Raw genomic sequence first — 10000 nt, 5'->3', positions numbered from 1 at the left:
CTATGTGCCAATCTTCTACGAACCATTCTCTCATACAGACATTATCCTTTTTTTTCACACCTTTGTAAAAGCCCTTTTGAATTCCTCTTTGCTTTTTGCTTTCTGTGTGATGAAACAAAGGGAAGCATGTCACATAGATGGAAAATGCCTCTGTTTTTCCAGGGTGAGTAGACATTGTATCTTGCAAGGTCTGTTAGATGCAGAGTTAAAGATTTCAGCTGGGTGGAATATTTAGGAGGGCAAAAGAGCATTGAAAGCTTGAGCTGCCGCTCACTTTTCCATCCATGTGGCTTCTTGGAAAACTTAAGGGATGAAGAGTAGTGATTTTCATGGATTAAGGACCCCAAGACTCAAAAGAAGCAGAGAGATCAGTGCCCCGTGTGAGGATCGAACTCACGACCTTCAGATTATGAGACTGACGCGCTACCTGCTGCGCGAACGAGGCTGAACGGCAATGGGAATTTGCGTGCCACTGCTGGCCACTATACTTGGAAGATGATGCAGGCGGCATTATTTTTTTTCAATTTAGTTTTCTCTATTTTTCCCAAAGAAGGGCAGAAAGTTTTCCCATATGGTCTAGCGGTTAGGATTCCTGGTTTTCACCCAGGCGGCCCGGGTTCGACTCCCGGTATGGGAAACGCAAGACCTTTTAATGACATGTACACTCCTAGTGCTGAAACCTCCAAAGCTGTTTTTCCATTGTAACCTCCAATCATTCCCAAGACTCAAAAGAAGCAGAGAGATCAGTGCCCCGTGTGAGGATCGAACTCACGACCTTCAGATTATGAGACTGACGCGCTACCTGCTGCGCTAACGAGGCTGAACGGCTATGGGAATTTGCGTGCCACTGCTGGCCACTATACTTGGAAGATGATGCAGGCGGCATTATTTTTTTTCAATTTAGTTTTCTCTATTTTTCCCAAAGAAGGGCAGAAAGTTTTCCCATATGGTCTAGCGGTTAGGATTCCTGGTTTTCACCCAGGCGGCCCGGGTTCGACTACCGGTATGGGAAACGCAAGACCTTTTAATGACATGTACACTCCTAGTGCTGAAACCTCCAAAGCTGTTTTTCCATTGTAACCTCCAATCATTCCCTAGTTGTCAAAGCCAGGAATGCAGACAAGACAGGTCAAGCTGAGTCGGGAACAGGAAATCAAATAATATCAGAAACAGGGGCAGCTGAAGATCATCCAGCAACTAATGGCTCATGCTGCTTGCTTTAAATAGGCCACTGGGCACCAGAATCTGTCACGCATTGTGTGCGCTTTGGCGTACGCACATGCGCACATGCGCATGTGCACATGAATTCTCCTGGCCGTTCTTGCTCTTCTGCACATTCGCATTGGCAAATTTCTATGTGCCAATCTTCTACGAACCATTCTCTCATACAGACATTATCCTTTTTTTTCACACCTTTGTAAAAGCCCTTTTGAATTCCTCTTTGCTTTTTGCTTTCTGTGTGATGAAACAAAGGGAAGCATGTCACATAGATGGAAAATGCCTCTGTTTTTCCAGGGTGAGTAGACATTGTATCTTGCAAGGTCTGTTAGATGCAGAGTTAAAGATTTCAGCTGGGTGGAATATTTAGGAGGGCAAAAGAGCATTGAAAGCTTGAGCTGCCGCTCACTTTTCCATCCATGTGGCTTCTTGGAAAACTTAAGGGATGAAGAGTAGTGATTTTCATGGATTAAGGACCCCAAGACTCAAAAGAAGCAGAGAGATCAGTGCCCCGTGTGAGGATCGAACTCACAACCTTCAGATTATGAGACTGACGCGCTACCTGCTGCGCTAACGAGGCTGAACGGCAATGGGAATTTGCGTGCCACTGCTGGCCACTATACTTGGAAGATGATGCAGGCGGCATTATTTTTTTTCAATTTAGTTTTCTCTATTTTTCCCAAAGAAGGGCAGAAAGTTTTCCCATATGGTCTAGCGGTTAGGATTCCTGGTTTTCACCCAGGCGGCCCGGGTTCGACTCCCGGTATGGGAAACGCAAGACCTTTTAATGACATGTACACTCCTAGTGCTGAAACCTCCAAAGCTGTTTTTCCATTGTAACCTCCAATCATTCCCTAGTTGTCAAAGCCAGGAATGCAGACAAGACAGGTCAAGCTGAGTCGGGAACAGGAAATCAAATAATATCAGAAACAGGGGCAGCTGAAGATCATCCAGCAACTAATGGCTCATGCTGCTTGCTTTAAATAGGCCACTGGGCACCAGAATCTGTCACGCATTGTGTGCGCTTTGGCGTACGCACATGCGCATGTGCACATGAATTCTCCTGGCCGTTCTTGCTCTTCTGCACATTCGCATTGGCAAATTTCTATGTGCCAATCTTCTACGAACCATTCTCTCATACAGACATTATCCTTTTTTTTCACACCTTTGTAAAAGCCCTTTTGAATTCCTCTTTGCTTTTTGCTTTCTGTGTGATGAAACAAAGGGAAGCATGTCACATAGATGGAAAATGCCTCTGTTTTTCCAGGGTGAGTAGACATTGTATCTTGCAAGGTCTGTTAGATGCAGAGTTAAAGATTTCAGCTGGGTGGAATATTTAGGAGGGCAAAAGAGCATTGAAAGCTTGAGCTGCCGCTCACTTTTCCATCCATGTGGCTTCTTGGAAAACTTAAGGGATGAAGAGTAGTGATTTTCATGGATTAAGGACCCCAAGACTCAAAAGAAGCAGAGAGATCAGTGCCCCGTGTGAGGATCGAACTCACGACCTTCAGATTATGAGACTGACGCGCTACCTGCTGCGCTAACGAGGCTGAACGGCAATGGGAATTTGCGTGCCACTGCTGGCCACTATACTTGGAAGATGATGCAGGCGGCATTATTTTTTTTCAATTTAGTTTTCTCTATTTTTCCCAAAGAAGGGCAGAAAGTTTTCCCATATGGTCTAGCGGTTAGGATTCCTGGTTTTCACCCAGGCGGCCCGGGTTCGACTCCCGGTATGGGAAACGCAAGACCTTTTAATGACATGTACACTCCTAGTGCTGAAACCTCCAAAGCTGTTTTTCCATTGTAACCTCCAATCATTCCCTAGTTGTCAAAGCCAGGAATGCAGACAAGACAGGTCAAGCTGAGTCGGGAACAGGAAATCAAATAATATCAGAAACAGGGGCAGCTGAAGATCATCCAGCAACTAATGGCTCATGCTGCTTGCTTTAAATAGGCCACTGGGCACCAGAATCTGTCACGCATTGTGTGCGCTTTGGCGTACGCACATGCGCACATGCGCATGTGCACATGAATTCTCCTGGCCGTTCTTGCTCTTCTGCACATTCGCATTGGCAAATTTCTATGTGCCAATCTTCTACGAACCATTCTCTCATACAGACATTATCCTTTTTTTTCACACCTTTGTAAAAGCCCTTTTGAATTCCTCTTTGCTTTTTGCTTTCTGTGTGATGAAACAAAGGGAAGCATGTCACATAGATGGAAAATGCCTCTGTTTTTCCAGGGTGAGTAGACATTGTATCTTGCAAGGTCTGTTAGATGCAGAGTTAAAGATTTCAGCTGGGTGGAATATTTAGGAGGGCAAAAGAGCATTGAAAGCTTGAGCTGCCGCTCACTTTTCCATCCATGTGGCTTCTTGGAAAACTTAAGGGATGAAGAGTAGTGATTTTCATGGATTAAGGACCCCAAGACTCAAAAGAAGCAGAGAGATCAGTGCCCCGTGTGAGGATCGAACTCACGACCTTCAGATTATGAGACTGACGCGCTACCTGCTGCGCTAACGAGGCTGAACGGCAATGGGAATTTGCGTGCCACTGCTGGCCACTATACTTGGAAGATGATGCAGGCGGCATTATTTTTTTTCAATTTAGTTTTCTCTATTTTTCCCAAAGAAGGGCAGAAAGTTTTCCCATATGGTCTAGCGGTTAGGATTCCTGGTTTTCACCCAGGCGGCCCGGGTTCGACTCCCGGTATGGGAAACGCAAGACCTTTTAATGACATGTACACTCCTAGTGCTGAAACCTCCAAAGCTGTTTTTCCATTGTAACCTCCAATCATTCCCTAGTTGTCAAAGCCAGGAATGCAGACAAGACAGGTCAAGCTGAGTCGGGAACAGGAAATCAAATAATATCAGAAACAGGGGCAGCTGAAGATCATCCAGCAACTAATGGCTCATGCTGCTTGCTTTAAATAGGCCACTGGGCACCAGAATCTGTCACGCATTGTGTGCGCTTTGGCGTACGCACATGCGCACATGCGCATGTGCACATGAATTCTCCTGGCCGTTCTTGCTCTTCTGCACATTCGCATTGTCAAATTTCTATGTGCCAATCTTCTACGAACCATTCTCTCATACAGACATTATCCTTTTTTTTCACACCTTTGTAAAAGCCCTTTTGAATTCCTCTTTGCTTTTTGCTTTCTGTGTGATGAAACAAAGGGAAGCATGTCACATAGATGGAAAATGCCTCTGTTTTTCCAGGGTGAGTAGACATTGTATCTTGCAAGGTCTGTTAGATGCAGAGTTAAAGATTTCAGCTGGGTGGAATATTTAGGAGGGCAAAAGAGCATTGAAAGCTTGAGCTGCCGCTCACTTTTCCATCCATGTGGCTTCTTGGAAAACTTAAGGGATGAAGAGTAGTGATTTTCATGGATTAAGGACCCCAAGACTCAAAAGAAGCAGAGAGATCAGTGCCCCGTGTGAGGATCGAACTCACGACCTTCAGATTATGAGACTGACGCGCTACCTGCTGCGCTAACGAGGCTGAACGGCAATGGGAATTTGCGTGCCACTGCTGGCCACTATACTTGGAAGATGATGCAGGCGGCATTATTTTTTTTCAATTTAGTTTTCTCTATTTTTCCCAAAGAAGGGCAGAAAGTTTTCCCATATGGTCTAGCGGTTAGGATTCCTGGTTTTCACCCAGGCGGCCCGGGTTCGACTCCCGGTATGGGAAACGCAAGACCTTTTAATGACATGTACACTCCTACTGCTGAAACCTCCAAAGCTGTTTTTCCATTGTAACCTCCAATCATTCCCTAGTTGTCAAAGCCAGGAATGCAGACAAGACAGGTCAAGCTGAGTCGGGAACAGGAAATCAAATAATATCAGAAACAGGGGCAGCTGAAGATCATCCAGCAACTAATGGCTCATGCTGCTTGCTTTAAATAGGCCACTGGGCACCAGAATCTGTCACGCATTGTGTGCGCTTTGGCGTACGCACATGAATTCTCCTGGCCGTTCTTGCTCTTCTGCACATTCGCATTGGCAAATTTCTATGTGCCAATCTTCTACGAACCATTCTCTCATACAGACATTATCCTTTTTTTTCACACCTTTGTAAAAGCCCTTTTGAATTCCTCTTTGCTTTTTGCTTTCTGTGTGATGAAACAAAGGGAAGCATGTCACATAGATGGAAAATGCCTCTGTTTTTCTAGGGTGAGTAGACATTGTATCTTGCAAGGTCTGTTAGATGCAGAGTTAAAGATTTCAGCTGGGTGGAATATTTAGGAGGGCAAAAGAGCATTGAAAGCTTGAGCTGCCGCTCACTTTTCCATCCATGTGGCTTCTTGGAAAACTTAAGGGATGAAGAGTAGTGATTTTCATGGATTAAGGACCCCAAGACTCAAAAGAAGCAGAGAGATCAGTGCCCCGTGTGAGGATCGAACTCACGACCTTCAGATTATGAGACTGGCGCGCTACCTGCTGCGCTAACGAGGCTGAACGGCAATGGGAATTTGCGTGCCACTGCTGGCCACTATACTTGGAAGATGATGCAGGCGGCATTATTTTTTTTCAATTTAGTTTTCTCTATTTTTCCCAAAGAAGGGCAGAAAGTTTTCCCATATGGTCTAGCGGTTAGGATTCCTGGTTTTCACCCAGGCGGCCCGGGTACGACTCCCGGTATGGGAAACGCAAGACCTTTTAATGACATGTACACTCCTAGTGCTGAAACCTCCAAAGCTGTTTTTCCATTGTAACCTCCAATCATTCCCTAGTTGTCAAAGCCAGGAATGCAGACAAGACAGGTCAAGCTGAGTCGGGAACAGGAAATCAAATAATATCAGAAACAGGGGCAGCTGAAGATCATCCAGCAACTAATGGCTCATGCTGCTTGCTTTAAATAGGCCACTGGGCACCAGAATCTGTCACGCATTGTGTGCGCTTTGGCGTACGCACATGCGCATGTGCACATGAATTCTCCTGGCCGTTCTTGCTCTTCTGCACATTCGCATTGGCAAATTTCTATGTGCCAATCTTCTACGAACCATTCTCTCATACAGACATTATCCTTTTTTTTCACACCTTTGTAAAAGCCCTTTTGAATTCCTCTTTGCTTTTTGCTTTCTGTGTGATGAAACAAAGGGAAGCATGTCACATAGATGGAAAATGCCTCTGTTTTTCCAGGGTGAGTAGACATTGTATCTTGCAAGGTCTGTTAGATGCAGAGTTAAAGATTTCAGCTGGGTGGAATATTTAGGAGGGCAAAAGAGCATTGAAAGCTTGAGCTGCCGCTCACTTTTCCATCCATGTGGCTTCTTGGAAAACTTAAGGGATGAAGAGTAGTGATTTTCATGGATTAAGGACCCCAAGACTCAAAAGAAGCTGAGAGATCAGTGCCCCGTGTGAGGATCGAACTCACGACCTTCAGATTATGAGACTGACGCGCTACCTGCTGCGCTAACGAGGCTGAACGGCAATGGGAATTTGCGTGCCACTGCTGGCCACTATACTTGGAAGATGATGCAGGCGGCATTATTTTTTTTCAATTTAGTTTTCTCTATTTTTCCCAAAGAAGGGCAGAAAGTTTTCCCATATGGTCTAGCGGTTAGGATTCCTGGTTTTCACCCAGGCGGCCCGGGTTCGACTCCCGGTATGGGAAACGCAAGACCTTTTAATGACATGTACACTCCTAGTGCTGAAACCTCCAAAGCTGTTTTTCCATTGTAACCTCCAATCATTCCCTAGTTGTCAAAGCCAGGAATGCAGACAAGACAGGTCAAGCTGAGTCGGGAACAGGAAATCAAATAATATCAGAAACAGGGGCAGCTGAAGATCATCCAGCAACTAATGGCTCATGCTGCTTGCTGTAAATAGGCCACTGGGCACCAGAATCTGTCACGCATTGTGTGCGCTTTGGCGTACGCACATGCGCACATGCGCATGTGCACATGAATTCTCCTGGCCGTTCTTGCTCTTCTGCACATTCGCATTGGCAAATTTCTATGTGCCAATCTTCTACGAACCATTCTCTCATACAGACATTATCCTTTTTTTTCACACCTTTGTAAAAGCCCTTTTGAATTCCTCTTTGCTTTTTGCTTTCTGTGTGATGAAACAAAGGGAAGCATGTCACATAGATGGAAAATGCCTCTGTTTTTCCAGGGTGAGTAGACATTGTATCTTGCAAGGTCTGTTAGATGCAGAGTTAAAGATTTCAGCTGGGTGGAATATTTAGGAGGGCAAAAGAGCATTGAAAGCTTGAGCTGCCGCTCACTTTTCCATCCATGTGGCTTCTTGGAAAACTTAAGGGATGAAGAGTAGTGATTTTCATGGATTAAGGACCCCAAGACTCAAAAGAAGCAGAGAGATCAGTGCCCCGTGTGAGGATCGAACTCACGACCTTCAGATTATGAGACTGACGCGCTACCTGCTGCGCTAACGAGGCTGAGCGGCAATGGGAATTTGCGTGCCACTGCTGGCCACTATACTTGGAAGATGATGCAGGCGGCATTATTTTTTTTCAATTTAGTTTTCTCTATTTTTCCCAAAGAAGGGCAGAAAGTTTTCCCATATGGTCTAGCGGTTAGGATTCCTGGTTTTCACCCAGGCGGCCCGGGTTCGACTCCTGGTATGGGAAACGCAAGACCTTTTAATGACATGTACACTCCTAGTGCTGAAACCTCCAAAGCTGTTTTTCCATTGTAACCTCCAATCATTCCCTAGTTGTCAAAGCCAGGAATGCAGACAAGACAGGTCAAGCTGAGTCGGGAACAGGAAATCAAATAATATCAGAAACAGGGGCAGCTGAAGATCATCCAGCAACTAATGGCTCATGCTGCTTGCTTTAAATAGGCCACTGGGCACCAGAATCTGTCACGCATTGTGTGCGCTTTGGCGTACGCACATGCGCACATGCGCATGTGCACATGAATTCTCCTGGCCGTTCTTGCTCTTCTGCACATTCGCATTGGCAAATTTCTATGTGCCAATCTTCTACGAACCATTCTCTCATACAGACATTATCCTTTTTTTTCACACCTTTGTAAAAGCCCTTTTGAATTCCTCTTTGCTTTTTGCTTTCTGTGTGATGAAACAAAGGGAAGCATGTCACATAGATGGAAAATGCCTCTGTTTTTCCAGGGTGAGTAGACATTGTATCTTGCAAGGTCTGTTAGATGCAGAGTTAAAGATTTCAGCTGGGTGGAATATTTAGGAGGGCAAAAGAGCATTGAAAGCTTGAGCTGCCGCTCACTTTTCCATCCATGTGGCTTCTTGGAAAACTTAAGGGATGAAGAGTAGTGATTTTCATGGATTAAGGACCCCAAGACTCAAAAGAAGCAGAGAGATCAGTGCCCCGTGTGAGGATCGAACTCACGACCTTCAGATTATGAGACTGACGCGCTACCTGCTGCGCTAACGAGGCTGAACGGCAATGGGAATTTGCGTGCCACTGCTGGCCACTATACTTGGAAGATGATGCAGGCGGCATTATTTTTTTTCAATTTAGTTTTCTCTATTTTTCCCAAAGAAGGGCAGAAAGTTTTCCCATATGGTCTAGCGGTTAGGATTCCTGGTTTTCACCCAGGCGGCCCGGGTTCGACTCCCGGTATGGGAAACGCAAGACCTTTTAATGACATGTACACTCCTAGTGCTGAAACCTCCAAAGCTGTTTTTCCATTGTAACCTCCAATCATTCCCTAGTTGTCAAAGCCAGGAATGCAGACAAGACAGGTCAAGCTGAGTCGGGAACAGGAAATCAAATAATATCAGAAACAGGGGCAGCTGAAGATCATCCAGCAACTAATGGCTCATGCTGCTTGCTTTAAATAGGCCACTGGGCACCAGAATCTGTCACGCATTGTGTGCGCTTTGGCGTACGCACATGCGCATGTGCACATGAATTCTCCTGGCCGTTCTTGCTCTTCTGCACATTCGCATTGGCAAATTTCTATGTGCCAATCTTCTACGAACCATTCTCTCATACAGACATTATCCTTTTTTTTCACACCTTTGTAAAAGCCCTTTTGAATTCCTCTTTGCTTTTTGCTTTCTGTGTGATGAAACAAAGGGAAGCATGTCACATAGATGAAAAATGCCTCTGTTTTTCCAGGGTGAGTAGACATTGTATCTTGCAAGGTCTGTTAGATGCAGAGTTAAAGATTTCAGCTGGGTGGAATATTTAGGAGGGCAAAAGAGCATTGAAAGCTTGAGCTGCCGCTCACTTTTCCATCCATGTGGCTTCTTGGAAAACTTAAGGGATGAAGAGTAGTGATTTTCATGGATTAAGGACCCCAAGACTCAAAAGAAGCAGAGAGATCAGTGCCCCGTGTGAGGATCAAACTCACGACCTTCAGATTATGAGACTGACGCGCTACCTGCTGCGCTAACGAGGCTGAACAGCAATGGGAATTTGCGTGCCACTGCTGGCCACTATACTTGGAAGATGATGCAGGCGGCATTATTTTTTTTCAATTTAGTTTTCTCTATTTTTCCAAAAGAAGGGCAGAAAGTTTTCCCATATGGTCTAGCGGTTAGGATTCCTGGTTTTCACCCAGGCGGCCCGGGTTCGACTCCCGGTATGGGAAATGCAAGACCTTTTAATGACATGTACACTCCTAGTGCTGAAACCTCCAAAGCTGTTTTTCCATTGTAACCTCCAATCATTCCCTAGTTGTCAAAGCCAGGAATGCAGACAAGACAGGTCAAGCTGAGTCGGGAACAGGAAATCAAATAATATCAGAAACAGGGGCAGCTGAAGATCATCCAGCAACTAATGGCTCATGCTGCTTGCTTTAAATAGGCCACTGGGCACCAGAA

At 45.3% G+C, this 10000-nt stretch overlaps 20 non-coding genes across 20 annotated transcripts; 9 read left to right on the top strand and 11 right to left on the bottom strand.

Moving 5' to 3' along the window:
• Positions 1–372: 372 nt before the first annotated feature.
• On the bottom strand, positions 373–445 carry TRNAM-CAU (transfer RNA methionine (anticodon CAU)). The gene has a single exon. It is a non-coding gene; the product is annotated as a tRNA-Met (tRNA).
• A 120-nt stretch (positions 446–565) lies between these two features.
• On the top strand, positions 566–637 carry TRNAE-UUC (transfer RNA glutamic acid (anticodon UUC)). Its single transcript has one exon. It is a non-coding gene; the product is annotated as a tRNA-Glu (tRNA).
• Positions 638–747: 110 nt separating this feature from the next.
• On the bottom strand, positions 748–820 carry TRNAM-CAU (transfer RNA methionine (anticodon CAU)). The gene has a single exon. It is a non-coding gene; the product is annotated as a tRNA-Met (tRNA).
• Positions 821–1725: 905 nt separating this feature from the next.
• On the bottom strand, positions 1726–1798 carry TRNAM-CAU (transfer RNA methionine (anticodon CAU)). Its single transcript has one exon. It is a non-coding gene; the product is annotated as a tRNA-Met (tRNA).
• A 120-nt stretch (positions 1799–1918) lies between these two features.
• Positions 1919–1990, top strand: TRNAE-UUC (transfer RNA glutamic acid (anticodon UUC)). Its single transcript has one exon. It is a non-coding gene; the product is annotated as a tRNA-Glu (tRNA).
• A 705-nt stretch (positions 1991–2695) lies between these two features.
• Positions 2696–2768, bottom strand: TRNAM-CAU (transfer RNA methionine (anticodon CAU)). Its single transcript has one exon. It is a non-coding gene; the product is annotated as a tRNA-Met (tRNA).
• A 120-nt stretch (positions 2769–2888) lies between these two features.
• TRNAE-UUC (transfer RNA glutamic acid (anticodon UUC)) lies at positions 2889–2960 on the top strand. The gene has a single exon. It is a non-coding gene; the product is annotated as a tRNA-Glu (tRNA).
• Positions 2961–3673: 713 nt separating this feature from the next.
• On the bottom strand, positions 3674–3746 carry TRNAM-CAU (transfer RNA methionine (anticodon CAU)). Its single transcript has one exon. It is a non-coding gene; the product is annotated as a tRNA-Met (tRNA).
• Positions 3747–3866: 120 nt separating this feature from the next.
• On the top strand, positions 3867–3938 carry TRNAE-UUC (transfer RNA glutamic acid (anticodon UUC)). The gene has a single exon. It is a non-coding gene; the product is annotated as a tRNA-Glu (tRNA).
• A 713-nt stretch (positions 3939–4651) lies between these two features.
• Positions 4652–4724, bottom strand: TRNAM-CAU (transfer RNA methionine (anticodon CAU)). The gene has a single exon. It is a non-coding gene; the product is annotated as a tRNA-Met (tRNA).
• Positions 4725–4844: 120 nt separating this feature from the next.
• TRNAE-UUC (transfer RNA glutamic acid (anticodon UUC)) lies at positions 4845–4916 on the top strand. Its single transcript has one exon. It is a non-coding gene; the product is annotated as a tRNA-Glu (tRNA).
• Positions 4917–5607: 691 nt separating this feature from the next.
• TRNAM-CAU (transfer RNA methionine (anticodon CAU)) lies at positions 5608–5680 on the bottom strand. Its single transcript has one exon. It is a non-coding gene; the product is annotated as a tRNA-Met (tRNA).
• Positions 5681–6577: 897 nt separating this feature from the next.
• On the bottom strand, positions 6578–6650 carry TRNAM-CAU (transfer RNA methionine (anticodon CAU)). Its single transcript has one exon. It is a non-coding gene; the product is annotated as a tRNA-Met (tRNA).
• A 120-nt stretch (positions 6651–6770) lies between these two features.
• Positions 6771–6842, top strand: TRNAE-UUC (transfer RNA glutamic acid (anticodon UUC)). Its single transcript has one exon. It is a non-coding gene; the product is annotated as a tRNA-Glu (tRNA).
• Positions 6843–7555: 713 nt separating this feature from the next.
• On the bottom strand, positions 7556–7628 carry TRNAM-CAU (transfer RNA methionine (anticodon CAU)). Its single transcript has one exon. It is a non-coding gene; the product is annotated as a tRNA-Met (tRNA).
• Positions 7629–7748: 120 nt separating this feature from the next.
• TRNAE-UUC (transfer RNA glutamic acid (anticodon UUC)) lies at positions 7749–7820 on the top strand. The gene has a single exon. It is a non-coding gene; the product is annotated as a tRNA-Glu (tRNA).
• Positions 7821–8533: 713 nt separating this feature from the next.
• TRNAM-CAU (transfer RNA methionine (anticodon CAU)) lies at positions 8534–8606 on the bottom strand. Its single transcript has one exon. It is a non-coding gene; the product is annotated as a tRNA-Met (tRNA).
• A 120-nt stretch (positions 8607–8726) lies between these two features.
• On the top strand, positions 8727–8798 carry TRNAE-UUC (transfer RNA glutamic acid (anticodon UUC)). Its single transcript has one exon. It is a non-coding gene; the product is annotated as a tRNA-Glu (tRNA).
• Positions 8799–9503: 705 nt separating this feature from the next.
• TRNAM-CAU (transfer RNA methionine (anticodon CAU)) lies at positions 9504–9576 on the bottom strand. The gene has a single exon. It is a non-coding gene; the product is annotated as a tRNA-Met (tRNA).
• Positions 9577–9696: 120 nt separating this feature from the next.
• Positions 9697–9768, top strand: TRNAE-UUC (transfer RNA glutamic acid (anticodon UUC)). Its single transcript has one exon. It is a non-coding gene; the product is annotated as a tRNA-Glu (tRNA).
• The last annotated feature ends 232 nt before the right edge of the window (positions 9769–10000 follow it).

This window comes from Aquarana catesbeiana, linkage group LG03 (genome assembly GCF_042186555.1).
Source record: "Aquarana catesbeiana isolate 2022-GZ linkage group LG03, ASM4218655v1, whole genome shotgun sequence".
Classification (NCBI taxonomy): Eukaryota; Metazoa; Chordata; class Amphibia; order Anura; family Ranidae; genus Aquarana; species Aquarana catesbeiana.
This window is presented reverse-complemented; position numbering and strand designations above follow the sequence as displayed.